Raw genomic sequence first — 15,802 nt, forward strand, 5'->3', positions numbered from 1 at the left:
TTGCTGTATGAGATATATATGTTACTTTTATTTAAAAAATTAATGCTCTTTAGAAGACTATCACTTAAATATTAGTGTAATTCATGCTACATCACAGTTAATTGAAAATATCACTGATACTTATAGATAAGAATGACAATAATAACTGGAAAAATGCATTTAGTTGCCAATGCCTGCAATTAAGTGCCGATTTTCTTATGGCAGACTAGAAAAATAAAAGCAGATCAAGGTATGTTTGTTGGTTATAAGGGTGGGTTGGTCTCATTTAAGTTTACACTGGGAAATAATATTCATTTGATTTTTTAAAAATCTATGTGAATGATTTAAAGAAAGAAGAAAATCTTTGGGGTAAGTTGTTGACATTTAGAATAGAGAATCTGCTTTTCACCTTCAGTTGCTCAGAAACTGATCACAGCTTGGTTAATCTTTTACCAGGAAAATGTCCACTGATTAGGTAACTTAGAAACATGTTTATATTTCTTAGCTACTAGGGTAGATCTGCCAGCTCAATTTACATGTTAAGCCTAGGAAGTGGAAATTCTTAACCCTGGATATGGATCTGCCCAAATGTCTTTCGTTGGCCTCCAGACTTTGTTTCCATAGCAGAAGCAGCCTCTAGGGGTGGGTGTGTGGGAGAGCACCCCGGCCCCCAGCAGACACAGGGAGTGAGATATGACAGCACTCTTTAATAATGAAGTGAGCACCGTGGCAAGCCCAGATTCTGAGCAAATTCTCTTTGAAAGGCAAGCAGCTGTGTAATCATTTATCTAGTCTTGGTAGGAAATGGCTTATTTTACACAATTTTCTCAAAAGCAAATATGAAATCCTCCTTGTAACGTGACACCTTCTCTATCCTCAAAGTGCAATGGGGAAGAGAAAATTTAATGTAGGAGTCAGCTGTCCCCTCTTATCCTTCACTAACAGCAGCATACTTATTTGATATATAAAAATAATAAAGGTGAAAATTTTGGAAAAGCTGAAGTCACCTTTTTTGGGGGTTGCTTTCATTTTGCTATTGGCTGTTAGTGCTGAACTGGATTATAACATGTTCCACAACTTTATGGAAGACAAGACTTTGTGTTAACTGCAGAGTAAACCCACCAACCTTTAGTGCTGCCAGTTGTTTACAGTGAAAGAGATCCTTGATGTTTTTTTTAGATCCTTGATTTTTACAGCCTTCCAACCACGAACCTTCTCCAGTGATAAATTCTAGGGCAATTTCAAATTCAGAAAGACGACAGTCAATTCCTGAATTTAGGAAGGAAATCATTTCTTTACATGCTTACTTTGCATTTCGAGTCCGCCAGAAAGGAAGCCCTAGCACATTTGAAAATATCTTGGGAGTTACACAAACGTATGCAAGGCATCTCAGATTTATCTTTGGCATCTCTGCCATTTATTTAGAAGCTGCGCACAAACAGAATCTGTCTTGTCCCATGCAGCCCTTCCATCTCACTAGGAATACATTATTGTGCTTCTGTTTAACATGCAGGCTTAGTGAAAGTACAAATTTGATACAGTTATACTTTTATAACCTTCAGTTTACAGTTGAGCACGATGCCTTTTTAGTGCTGACTAGAAAATCAGATTGGATGAATCTGGGAATACAGCTTTACAATGTGCATAATCCTGGCTCTGCAACTGAGGAAAATCAATGAGGGGAAGCATTGATCTCCTTGCAGAGTGCAAATGCAGTTAGCTCAGAAAAACTCTGCCGGGGATTTTGTTATTCAAGTCATTCAACTGCACAACATGTTTTCAAACCAAGCTCTTATCATGCAGCAGCTCTCTAGATTCAGCTTAACTCTACTTATACATAAAAAAATTTGTCTTCCAAGAGGAAAAATAACTGCATATCCACAGTAAGCCTCTCTGTTTGGTCGAGGCTAAGCAAAATAGCCTTCACTTCAGTGACATTTCACTATGTCACTGGGTGGAGAAAACTCCTGCAGGAAGATGTGAGAATGAATCACTTCAGGAAAATATTATCTTCAGCTATGATGAATCTGATGCTTGCCTAGGCTGCTTGGCCAACTTGTTTTTCTTTTTTTCATGAAAAAAAGTAAATGTAACCAAGAAATTATCTGGAGGGCCCACCGTAGATATGCACGTGTGTGCAGATACAAAAATGAAATGTATTACATAGCCAAATACAGTATGTATAAAAATATATATTGCAATATTTCATACTTGTTAGTGAAAATATTTTTACAACATAGTGCCTCCCAAGTGCAGGAAATAAATCAAACCTTTTAAAAGAGATTGCAGATGATTCATTTACTGCTGTCATAATATGGTGTTTTCTTTAATGAAAATTTATATCGTTTTTCCTGGACTCAGTGGAATAAATTTATACTGAAAGATGGAAAGTACTGATACAGTCAATATTAAACGCACCTAGTACTTGACATATTGTAAACAGGAGCTTGACCAAGTGAGGTATGGACTGACATCATTTGAATGTATATTTTCTAAGACTTTCCATGTTAAAACCATTCTCAATGTAGTTGAAATGAAACTTGTGGACTGGGCGCAGTGGCTCATGCCTGTAATCCCAGCACTTTGGGAGGCCGAGACGGGCGGATCACGAGGTCAGGAGATCGAGACCACCCTGGCTAACACGGTGAAACCCCGTCTCTACTAAAAATACAAAAATTAGCCGGGCGCGGTGGCGGGCGCCTGTAGTCCCAGCTACTCGGGAGGCTAAGTCAGGAGAATGGCGCGAACCCGGGAGGCAGAGCTTGCAGTGAGTGGAGGTCGCGCCACTGCACTCCAGCCTGGGCGACAAAGCAAGACTCCATCTCACAAAAAAAAAAAAAAAAAAAAAAAAAAAGACCAGCCTGACCAACGTGGAGAAGCCCCATCTCTACTAAAAATACAAAATTAGCCGGGCGGGTTGCGCATGCCTGTAATCCTAGCTACTCAGGAAGCTGAGGCAGGAGAATATTGCTTGAACCTGGGAGGTGGAAGTTGCAGTGAGCCGAGATCGTGCCATTGCACTCCAGCCTGGGCAACAAGAGTGAAACTCTGTCTCAAAAAAAAAAAAAAAAAAAGAAAAAGAAAAAGAAAAATAAGAAACTTGTGGTATTTGGCAATCAGACATAGCACTTTCAGGTCAACCTTATGCTAATATCAGTAAACTACCACCAGACTGATTTAGAGTCAGATAATGGATTTGTAGAAAGCAATCTGCAACTGTAAACATCTGAATAAGAGGGAAATAAAGCTAGCAGCTCTGGCTCCTTAGGGCATTTTTAAATGTAGATAGGTGTAAGAAATATTACTAGGAACAGATGACCACTAGGAAATCATCAAGAAAGAAGAGAAAATGAAAGATTCATATATAAAAATGTATATTTTTAATGTATAAATGTATATATTGAATTATATATGTATATATTTATATGTATAAATTTATACATATATATTTATGTGTGTGTATATATATATAAAATTTTATGGTTCTGGAATATGAAGCAAGGACTCATGATTGACAAAGGTTGCGGGCACAAATCAGAATTGAAGACAAAATAATTCTCTCTGGTAAGGTCAAGATAATGCTTTCCTGGTGGGAGGTGGGAGTGTGGGGAGGTCTGATGTGGAGGCACATGGATAGGAGGTGAAATATGAACCATCAGGAGTGGGGTCTCATATTGGTGTTTTTGGAGCATCAACTTTGTAAACACTGTAAAGATGGTTTGCTAGGGATTGTGTTGTAGAGTATGAAAAATAAAAATAAGCCAGTCAAAGAACCTGTGGTCCTATGTTAGTATTCTCCAGGATTACAAGTTTAGGGTAGGGAAGCTTTTTATTGCCCTTGAAGTGGAGAATGATGTTACTGTATGATTCTTACTTTTACAACAATCTAACTGAAAGCATATTGCAGTACCTTAAGAGAGATTGTAAAACCTTAAGAGAGATTATTCAGTACTGTATTAGTCAGGGTCCTGGCAAGAGAGGGAAGCCACAGAGCAATTTGGACAGGGAAGTTTAATATAAAGAATTATTAATTATAAAAGGAATATGACTAACAAGATATTGATTAGAAGTAAAAAGAATTCTAAAGAAAGAATAGCATATTTATATTATATTATATTATATTATATTTTATTATATTATATTCCATTAAACTATATATACTAGTCACTGCCCTTATGGCTGGCTGAGATAGAGAAATCAAAGAAGATCCCCAGGGCTGAGATCTAGATCTTATTGATGGCAGAAAAGGAAAAGTTGCTAGTGGAACTTGCAGGGAATCCACCCTCAAGGATGCCAGGGAAGGCTGTTCACAGGATGATGTTTCACCGGAGGTACTCCAGTGTGAACCTTCCTGAGGTGGGTGCCTGAAGACATTGCGGGGACCGTGTACTGGAGCATCTGTGAGTGCTTCAGAAGTTTAGTGCTGAAGAAGCCATGCATGCCGCAGTTGTCAGCTGCTCGAGAAAATGCCCATGCTAAGGCAACATGAGGAGCAAGAACACCTGCATCGAGATGCAAAACCCCTTTCCTCCTGCATTGTCTCTCTAGTGCTGTCTCCAGACAAAGCTTAACATTATGTCTGTTGGCAAAGGGGAAATATTTAAAGGGCCCAGATCCGTTTTCAAGAAACGGGCACAAAGGTTGAATTTGAAGTTGACAGGTAATAAATCAATAACAGGCAGAAGTATTCATTTAGAATCATAATCATTTCTGTTGAAAATTTGAACACATTTAGGGTTTTTGTATAGTGAGATGATTGTTATACTGTGAGTCATTTTTTTGTTCTCTTTTTATCTTCAGGAGATAACTACTCAGAGGAACAGTTCAAATGGTGACGGTGTAGGCAAAACACATCACCTAACTTACAAAAGTCTAAATTCATCCTCTTGTGTCATTTACATCAGGTTCTGACAATGATGTTACACCTAAACTGCAAACAGTAAAGAAAAAAGAGTATTATCAATGCCTCTCTTTTAGGTTCTTACATATTGCAGAGTTAAATACATTTAGTTAAATTATCTGGGCTCAAGCCAATTTATTTTTCCTTTTTCATAAAATTGCTATTAGGCCATTCATGATCTTTTTTTTTTTTTTTTTTTTTTTTTCCTGTTAGCCAAGTTGGATGGCACATTAGTTTGCCGGGACTGTCATGACAAAGCACTGTAGACTGCATGGCTTAAACAACAAAAATGTATTTTCTCAAAATCCTAGAAGCTAGAATTTCCAGATTAAGGCACTGGCCGATGTTTCTCTCCTTCGTTTGTTGATGGCTGTCGTCTCTCTGTGTCTTCACATTGTCTTTTCTCTGTGTGTGTCTGTGTCCAAATTTCCTCTTCTTATAAGGACATCAATCATATGGGATTGGGACCCATCCTTAAGACTTCCTTTTAACTTGATTAGCACTTTTAAAGCCCTGTTTCCATATATGGTTACATTCTTAAGACTTCAATGTATGAAGTTTTTTAGTAGGGGGGATACATTTCAGTCCATAACGGGGGGTTAATGGTGGAGGTAGTTAACTGCCAGAATGCCTAGGTTCATATTCCAGATCAGCTAGTTTGACATGGCTGTGTAACCCTGGGCTATTTACTTACCCACTTTGAACCTCAGTTTTCTCATCTACTTTGTAAGGTTGCTGTGAGAATTAAATAAGCTAATATAGGCAAAGCCCAGAGCTAATAAGCTAAATAAGCTAATACAGCCAAAGATCCAGAATAGTTTCTGGAAGGTACTAAGTGCATTAGATGTTAGCTATTAATAATGATATTACCATCATCATTATTTATGTATTTACTATAAACACATAATTGCTACATCCCAAATGACATGATACCTTTCCTTATAATATGGCAGAGAAGGGACACAAACCAAAAATTACCAAATTAAATTTGTGCTCTTCTTAGGACCTTTGTACTAGCCCATCCTTACACCTGAATCTCTGCATTGCTGGCTTCTTTGGCGCCTACCCAATGTTAGTTAACACTCAGAGAGCCTTCCTTGGCCGCTCTATGTAAAGTAAACCCTCACTTATGCTCTTTCTATCCTATTGCTCTGTCTTCTTTTTTTTCAGTCTTGAGTGTATTCTAAAACTCTCATTTATTTTCTAACTTGTTCTCTATCTCCTCTACCATAATTAAAACTCTTACTATCGTTACATCTCAAGTTCCTAGCATATCAAACCTGGTATACAGAAGTCATTTAAATGTTGTTTAAATGAATGAAATGCAAAAAACTATGCAACATGCTATGTTGAAGTTTAAGTACAGGGTGCGTAAAAATATATAGCCCTGTGCATAAAAACATTAGTAGATCTCAAAAAGGAGAAAGAGATATATTGAATACATTTTGGAATGTTTACATTTTTTATAATTCAGTAATACAAAATTAACTTTACCACTGAAACCTTTTTGTTCCCTTTCAAAACATTAGCCCTCATGTTACTACAACAATAAGCTGATATCTTAAAATATTAACTTTTAAATCTATGAATGGAGAGCTAGAACTCATTCAGCAATCATTGTAATCCACTGAAAATGGCATTAAAATGTGAGCACTTAATGAGCTCTCTTCTTTCTTGCCCAACCCACTTCAATGCATCTGATGTGATCCCAGGGTAACCACAGACTTCAAAAGGGGTTAGGGTCAGCTTTGCAAGACCCAGAGAAAGGAGAGGAAAAGTCCCAGTAAACACAAAGGCCATCAAGTCTGAATACACATTTCTTTGATTGTGTCCACAAAGCTTGAGTATTGCGACAATAATTAGTTTTGGCTTAGGATTGTTTTATCAGGCCTATCCAGTCAGGCAGACTATTTAAATGGCCGTATTTTATTTTGCTAGCACCAAACAGTTGTCATTAAGTTAAATATATTGTATCTATGCACTTTTTATTCCCCATGGAAGTTTGAATGCAATTCTCATTCAAAATTCTAGCTAAATTACCAGATGATTTGGACTAGAAAACATTGAGTTTATGTAACCTTGTCTGCCTTGAGCATCTTTTCTATTGTAGTTTTGTTATTACTATTCTAATCACACTGAGGGAAATTTAAACCTGTCCAAATGTGATACTACATCTTTGTAGTGCTTTTCAAATAGAAACTGAAACCATCAAAGTCTGTTAACATAGTCAGTAAGAACTCTGATTCTTAAAAATAAACTTGAAATTGAAGAAAGAGAATAAGAATTATCTGTAGTCAGTATGTCAGCCCTGGTACAACAAAGTTAACAGTTTATCATGGGTCCATGCATGGGTCAGTATGGGATCCATAAGGGATCAGTGGGCAACCAACGAACAGGATTATTTTATCCCTGAATAATACCTGAATAAAGCTTTCACCATTTCACAAGTTTTGAAATAACACTGAAACCACCTAGTGTGGATTAAGATAAAAGTTGAGTTCAGTACATTTAGTTCATGTCCTTTTATGGATTTAATTCTTTTCAACTCTTCTGTTTTGCTATTCTTTAAAAAAATGTTTGTAAAGAATAACTTTACAGGCGTATTAAGGGAACCTTCCTTGAATGGGTTGTACTCAGATGATTATTGCAGTCATGATTCTAGTTTCCAGAAAGATAAGTTCCGTTTGTTAGTCCCTGAATAATCAGCTTGGCAAAAAGTAGAGTCTTTGCTACTAGTGACTCAAAAGAGAGTAGAGATTATTAATGTGTGTAGAGGGTAGCAAAGCTAAAATGAGACCATTTCCTTTGCTTGTCTTATAGAATAATGTCTAAAAGAGAGGTGTCATATGTAAGTATTTATGCTATTATGCAATGCATGTGCTCCTAAAAAACCTCATGTTCTGAAAAATTGTGCTCTGAAAATAATAGGGTGCACTGAAAATAATAGGGCCCACTGACAAAATAGAGTTGGGTCAGATCATTGAAACTTACACAACTTTGTAACAAGAATACCAGGAACATAGTAATAATCCTAATAAAAACACCAATGCAGTTAAAAAGACTTTCTAAATTCTTGAAAAATAAATACCTTAGTAAATATAAGATTTTCTCCTTTTGTAAAAAAGGTGAGGGGGCCAGGCGCGGTGGCTCACACCTATAATCCCAGCACTTTGGGAGGCCGAAGTGGGCAGATCACGAAGTCAGGAGATTGAGACCATCCTGGCTAACATGGTGAAACCCCATCTCTACTAAAAGTACAAAAAGTTAGCTGTGTGTTGTGGCACACCCCTGTAGTCCCAGCTACTTGGGAGGCTGAGGCAGGAGAATTGGCTTGCACCTGGGAGGCAGAGGTTGCAGTGAGTTGAGATCACACCACTGCACTCCAGCCTGGGCGACAGGGCAAGACTCCTTCTCAAAAAAAAAAAAAAAAAAAAAAAAAAGGTGAGGGATGCTTGATGGAAGAGGATATAAGGTAAAACTGAGGTTGAAGTTGTTCATTTAGAAAAAAGGACAAAATGCACATATGGCCCGAACCAGGCCATCTGCACCTGTGTGAAATTCATGACTAAATTGAGCCAAGAGGAAGAACATGCAGTGAATTAGCATCATGTAGAGTAGGTGTCCCCAACCCCCGGGCTGTGGATCAATATTGGTCCCTAGCCTGTTAGGAACCAGCTACACAGCAGGAGGCAAGTGGCAGGTGAGTTAGCATTACCGCCTGAGCTCTACCTCCTGTCAGGTCAGTGGCGGCATTGATTCTCGTAGGAGCGTGAAACCTATTGTGAACTGTGCATGCAAGGGATCTGGGTTGTGGTTGTGTGCTCCTCAAAAGAATCTAATGCCTGATGATCTGTCACTGTCTCCCATCACCCCCAGATGGGACCATCTAGTTGCAGGAAAACAAGCTCAGGGCTCCCACTAATTCTACATTATGGTCAGTTATATAACTATTTCATTATATATTATAATGTAATAATAATAGAAATAAAATGCACAATATGTAATGTGCTTGAATCATTCTGAAACCATCCCCACTCCCACCCCTGCCTCTGGTTCGTGGGAAAACGGTCTTTCCTGGTGCCAAAAAGGCTGGAGACCGCTGATGTAGAGAACTGTTCTTTAGTGGTTTGCTGCATTCAACTCCTGTTCCTTAGTGACACAAAACATTGTGTCTAATGTGCTTGGAAAAATCACATAAGAACTAACAGGACTTCCATGATGTTATATTAGCATCACTTTCTTATTTATAATTGCATATGACCTTATTCCCATCAGAGAAGTGTGTGTGTGTGTGTGGGGGGGGGGCACCAAAACAGACAGTATTTCACTTCTAAGTATATGTGTGTGTGTATATATATATGTGTGTATATATACATATATAAAATCATTTATTGATTGGAATTATTGCCTTTTAAGTAAATTTTACTAAATTTATCTAAGAAATCCATATTCCTTTTATTAGATATTAAGATCATTGTAACCCCAGCTCCCTATTTTTTCCTTGCCTACAATTTTCTTCTCAAGTTCTCTAGTTTGTCCCAGGCTGAAGTTTTCAGGTAAATTTTCTCTTCTCCCTATCCCTTTTTGTTATTATTTTGTCTTTTTGTCTTATTCTTCTATGTTAATCATCCTTGTTCTTAATTTATCTGTGTTTTGATAGTAAGATGTCTCAAACAGGCCTGGCATGGTGGCTTACACCTGTAATCCCAGCACTTTGAAAGGCCAAAGCAGGCAGATCACATGAACCCAGGAGTTTGGGACCATCCTGGACAATGTAGAGAAACTTTTTCTCCACAAAATTACAAAAACTAGCTGGGCACGGTGGCACGTGTTCATACTCCCAGGTACTCTGGAGGCTGAGGTAGGAGAACAGCTTGAGCCCAGGAGGCAGAGGTTGCAGTAAACTATGATGGCACCACCACACTCCAGCCTGGGTGACATAGTAAGACTGTCTCAAAAATAGATAAATAAATAAAAGATGTCTCAAATATATTAAATAAACAGTGCAAAAATAAAGTACGTATTTTTAGAAGTTGATATTTGCAGATACCCCTCACGCAACATATTACCCGTTTTCACCTAGTTTGTTTCCTCTTTTGTGCACACAAAGATAAAACTCTCAGTTGTGTGTATTCGTTTTCTAGGGCCACTGTAACAAATTAGCACAAACTGGGCAACTTAAAACAACAGAAATTTATTCTCACAGTTCTGGAGGCTAGAAGAATAAAATTAAGTAGTTGATAGAGTTCATTCCTTCTGGTGGCCTTGAAGGAGAATCCGTCCCATGCCTCTCACCATGCTCCTGGTTTCTGGTGGCTGGGACCATCTTTGGCATCCCTTGGCCCGCTGGCACATCATACCAACCTCCACCCTAGTCTTCACCTCAACATCTCCTTTGAGTGTGTGTCTTCTCTTCTCTTCTTTCTGAAGGGCACACATCATTTGATTTAGGATCTTGGATTATGGTGATTCCTAAATCAAATAACACTTGTCCTTAATTTAACATTTGCAAAACCTCTTTTTTTTCAAATAATGCCACATTCACAGGTTCCTGGACACATAATTTTAAAGTTGTTTAAATGTATTTTTTATTGTGGTAAGAATACTTCACCCTAGATCTATTTTCTTAACAGAGTTTTAAGTACACAATATGGTATTGTTAACTATAGGCACAATGCGTGACAAATCTCTAGAACTCATTCATTTTGTACAACTGAAACTTTATGCCCACTGAAAAGCTACTTCCCATTTCCCCATCCCCTCCAGGGACATAACTTTTGGAGGGCACCTTTCAACCCACTACAGTACAGTTTAATCAATTTATGGTGTTTGTCATGGAGTCATAATGATGGATTTTATGTAATTGTTGATACTCTCTTTTAAAATGAATGCCTTGGTTAGGACTGTGGTCATTGGCTGGGCAAATTTTGCTCTGTTTGAAATTAACTTAATTTCATGGAATCTATACCTTGATTGTATTAATTGACTATCCCATGAGACGAGTACTTTGGTAGGCAAGTTCTCTAGGAAAAAAATTACTCATACAGCTTAAGAGTGTTAATTTTGGCTCTCCCTCACCGGCAAGGTAACAAGTCAACATCTTTACAGTAACCAGAGTGTGGGACCATTCATAGAGTACACAGATTCTCATAGTGGGAGGGTGAAATTACATGTAGAGAAAAATACAAAAGTATAATTTTTCCACACTCTCATTTGCATTTATAGCAAGGGAAGATGATTTTCCCCCATCCCTTACCCCCACCACACCACATCAACACACATACACAGACACACATACTTTGACTAAATATCCAAAGTGATTTCAAGCAACTTACAATGTATAGATTTAGTAAGCAACAATTATGAACAATGAAATTATTTCCTTCATTTCTTTTAGTACATTCCAGACTTTGTTTTTAATCTTTAATTATTGCTCCCTTAAGAAAAGTGACCCCACCTTTCCTTTACATAATGTGCCTTTCCTCAGTAAATATAAGGGAATCTTGCCATACAAGTCTATTGCTTTTCCTTTCATTGGTCTTTCTTAAACCAAGCAACATGAATTCTAATTATTTTATCCACTAAGAAATGAGAAATTTAAATCAATGGCTTTAAGCATAGGACTACATGAGGCTTTTAGATCATTAGATGAAACTAAATGCAATACTTCAATAACTGAGTTTACAGATACTGCCAGAATTTTACTGCTATTATTTCTATTAGCCTTTGCTGTGTTTAAAAAATAATGCTACCAGGGAGTTTGGTGAAGTATAGATGACCCTTAGTGTACCTCATTCAGTGTTAAATATCCAGTTTTCTCTGGAGCTTCTTGTGTGGTCACCTATAATTGCTATTCAAAGACCCACAGGACAAGCTTCCAGGTCCAAAATGTACTCATTCTACAATTTGACCCTTCAAGGTGCTATAAAAACATAAATACATTTCTTTAGAGAAACTCTCTGCTGCAGCACGGTCCCTTGAAACCGTCCAATTTGCTCTGTGATTCCTGCTGAGATATGCATTACATCATGGTCTATTTTCAGCTTGTTACATTAATCAAAACCTATCCCATTTATTAAACAGCTTCCTGCAGCTCAGGCATTTGCAATGCAGAGTGCCAGCAAGCAGCTGCCAGACACCGTGAAGGAAAGAGGTGGGCTAGGTTGGAGTAATGTACAAATTGAATTTCAAGTGACTGAGCAGCCTCTTTATCTCTTGGTGACACAACCAGGGGCTGTAGCAGTGTTCTTAAAGGAAATGAAACCCAGAGCCGTGGTTCCCTCATGGGGTGGTTACCATGGCCCTGCCCAGCAGTCTTTCCGGAACTGCTGATGAGTGTGACCTTTGCAAAAATGCACAAAGCCTTGATTTCTGCATGGTTAACCTTTACAAGCCAGAACCCCTCTGTGAAACCTACCCACACCAGAGGGAAGCTTCAGAATCAAAACAGACACATACACATTTTATGAAAGAGCAACTACAAATACGCACATGCACACACATATTCTCAGAGGATGAAGACATTGAACCCATATTCATTTATTCTCTCAACTGTGTTTTTTCAAGCATTTACATTTGTCTTTCTCTGGAGCAAGAAAGTGCCAGTACTCGGTTCAGTGTCAACCGTGTACTTAAACTCATTTGCTACACTTCAGAATGGCCTTGATCGGAATTGGTAGTGGGAATGGAAATTACATATTTTCAGGGTTTGCTAAGCGTCACGGAGACCATTTGCTCACCGTTAAATAATGACCAAGTGTGCATGGTGAGAAGAAGGACTAGGTATTAAATTAATAGCCTCGATTTCCACCACTAATCAAACCAGGAAAACCATTTTGATTTGATAGTGTATCTCAAACGTGCTCTTTATTCCAAATGTATTGAATAGTCCCTGTAAGGGCAGGAAGCTCAAGCATTATGAGGGTGACTATAACAATATTCTTCACCTGTTATAATGACAAATTAAACTTTTTTCCTATGGCTTCTTCCTGTTTTTAATAGCATTCTGTTTTTAAGTAAATCTAATTTTTCTCATTATTAATATATTGATTCACATAGCATTCATTGTTTAAAAAGCTGTTTACACAAGTTAACCTAGTCCTTTTTTAATATCTAGTTCTAGTAATATAGTAGTATCTTTTATATACTACTCTCATATGCTTTGCCTAGCAAGTCTGTGATGTAATTAGAACAGGTTGTTATTCTTATTGATGAAAAAACTAAAGTCCAAAGAGATTAAAGAGCATGTCAAAGGTCAACACAGCAAATCACTAGTAACCCTGGAAGGCTAGCCTCTCTTTTCTGTGATTTCTATAAATAATGAGGGATATGGCAATAGGGATATGCGGAAACCAGTGACTTCAAAAGACATTTTGATTCACCTTTATAGAGTCTCAATCTACAGCTTCCTGTTTACCATACTCGCTTAAAAATCCTTGTCAAAGTGCAGGAAACCCCTGATCTGCAAATACCCAGCTTAGAAATGATCCAGCCATGCAGACACCTGCCTCCTGGCTGTCTTTTTACTGTCAACTGATCAACTGTGGGGAAATGATGTGGGCGGAGGGTGGTGGACAAACTTCAAGAGATATGGTTTAGAAACCAGCGGAGAAAAAAGTGGGAGAGGGGTTCACCGCAGGAGAATAAAGAAAGAGCAGCTAACCTCTAAATACATTCACTTTTTCATTCGTTCAGTCATCCACATGGGGTTAGGCGGTAAAATTGCCACAAGACAGTGAAATTTACAAACCCCTTTTTAGTTCTTGTGCTTGAGGCACTGCACTAAGTGCTGGGAATACAGATCCAAGGTCTGTCTACAAATAACTCTTAAGAGAAGACGGGTTATGAAGAATTGTATGAGGAAAGTACAAGGCAAATTAGAACACTGCGTTAGGAAGGTTTATTTCTGGTTGAGGCAACCAGGGAAGGTTTTGTGTTCAATGATGGGTCCATGATGGATGAGCTGGGTTCTGTCAAACTTCTGGTTTTCAGAAGTCAGGCTAATGTATTATGACCCACTTGATTCCAATTTTAGGCCCAGAAGGTTTTTGTGGGGCATTCTAGGATTCTAGTCACTTTTATAAAAGGTGGTAAATACACAAAGCAATGGACATAGTGAATAACAAATTTATACTAGTATTGAGAGGTGAAGCCAGCTGGGCTTCTGGGACAGGTGGGGACTTGGAGAACTTTTCTATCTAGCTAAAGGATTGTAAACATACCAATCAGCACTCTGTGTCTAGCTAAAGGTTTACAAACGCACCAATCAGCACTCTGTCAAAATGGACCAATCAGCACTCTGTAAAATGGATCAATCAGCACTCTGTAAAATGGACCAATCAGCAGGATGTGGGTGGAGCCGAATAAAGAAATAAAAGCAGGCCACCCAAGCCAGCAGCGGCAACCTGCTGGGGTAGCCTTCAAGGGTGTGGAAGGTTTGTTCTGTCACTGTTTGCAATAAATCTCGATGCTGCTGACTCTTTGGGTCCACACTGCCTTTATGAGCTGTAATACCACGAAGGTCTGCAGCTTTACTCCTGAAGCCAGCGAGACCACAAACCCACTGGGAGGAACGAACAACTCCTGACGCGCAGCCTTCAAGAGCTGTAACACTCACTGCGAAGGTCTGCGGCTTCACTCCTGAAGTCAGCGAGACCCAGAACCCACCAATTCCGGAAGCAGTATGTCTGTAGCCCTGTGGTATACCAAGTTTATGTTGTCACTAATTTTTACAGAATAGATGTTATAGTATCATTTTATAGATGAGGAAACTGAAGTTCAGTCACTAACCTTCACTAGTAAGTGGGAAACTAATGGAGTGATCTTCAAGCAAGCAAAGTGCCAAACAAATGATGCTCAGACAAATCATAATGTGCATAGATCACCCCACCCTGCTCGTTATTTATTTTATTTTATTTGAGACGGAGTCTCGCTCTGTCACCCAGGCTGGAGTGCAGTGGTACAATCTCGGCTCACTGCAACCTCCCCCGTGCTGCCCTGGTTCGAGCAATTCTCCTGCCAGTAACCTCACGAGTAGCTGGGATTATAGGCATGCACCACCAAGCCCAGCTAGTTTTTGTATTTTTAGTAGAGAGGGGGTTTTGCCATGTTGGCCAGACTGGTCTCGAACTCGTGACCTCAAGTGATATGCCCGCCTCAGCCTCCCAAAGCGCCAGAATTACAGGCGTGAGCCATCTCCCCTGGCCAACCCTACTGGTTATTTAGGTAGGCACAGTGTGTAGAATCTTCCAGCAGAGGAATATTTTGAGAAGGCGAGTTACTCTCTGTATTTGACCCCTTTTAGAAGCTTTCCTATGTAATGCAAACCTTTACAAAATACATTTTCTTTTCGATAAGATGACATCCTTTTTATTTTGGCTAAGTGTGTTTATCCTTTTCTCTGTTTAATGGAAGCAGCTGTCCCAATTACAGGATTTAGCGTAAGTTAAAAATAAGAAGGAAAAGGGTTTACGTAAAAGTGAGGACTGATCCTCCCTGAATGAGAGGTAATTGTTCTAGGGAAAAGTAAGCGATTCTTACTCTTTTTGCTTTGCCTTGCCAACTCTGGCCTGTGTCTTCAGAGGCACCTAAGTCTTCAGTGTATTAGTTGTTCAGACTTTTGACTCCAAAAGGAGATTGCTTTTTAAAGACTGACCCGTTGCTTTGGCTATGCTGCCTCAAATGTGGGTCTCTAAGAAATCAGTATGAGCAACTTTCTTTGCGCCTTCAAAGTAAAGTCAAATGCTTGCTCCTCAGCAGGAAAGTGACTTTAATTAATTCTGGACGACCTTTCCATTGAAAAGCAAAACACTGCCCCAAGGCTTTTGAGAAAGGTTAGGTTGTACCTTTTCCCTGTTATTGTTATGAGGCAGATATTAGTGTTCCTCACACATGTCTTTCCCTCCTGCGTTGTTGTGGATGAGT

The sequence above is a fragment of the Macaca mulatta genome, chromosome 6 (assembly GCF_049350105.2).
Source record: "Macaca mulatta isolate MMU2019108-1 chromosome 6, T2T-MMU8v2.0, whole genome shotgun sequence".
Classification (NCBI taxonomy): Eukaryota; Metazoa; Chordata; class Mammalia; order Primates; family Cercopithecidae; genus Macaca; species Macaca mulatta.